This window comes from Plasmopara halstedii, assembly GCF_900000015.1.
Source record: "Plasmopara halstedii genome assembly, contig: Scaffold_1878, whole genome shotgun sequence".
Classification (NCBI taxonomy): Eukaryota; Oomycota; class Peronosporomycetes; order Peronosporales; family Peronosporaceae; genus Plasmopara; species Plasmopara halstedii.
The window spans coordinates 326,113-326,483 of record NW_020188786.1 but is presented as its reverse complement, the minus strand read 5'-3'; positions in this window follow the sequence as shown (position 1 = coordinate 326,483).

The window sequence follows — 371 nt, the reverse complement described above, 5'->3', positions numbered from 1 at the left end:
TAGTATCACACGTTGGAAATGAACGGACCCCAACACGGTGTGCGGCAACTCGCACATTCTATGACTGTTGAGAGGGGGTGCAGAAAAAACTCCCTGTCTAACCTGTCTAGGAAAAGCAGTTCCACACTAAGTCGCACGCGTAGACATGCCACGACAGGTCGCTTTTTATAAGATTTGCCCTCTTATGCGCTGTGCGTATTTGGCTCGATTCAAATAAGCTACGGCAGCATCGCCCACTATTCATATGTAGTTTCGGACTGGTTAAATCTCAGTGCACAACATATCAGAGCTGTGTGAAGCTTTGTTACCCACATTGACAGTGTTGTTTGCGATTATGGTCTGCGTGATTGGTTGTTGCCCAATTCAGGAGC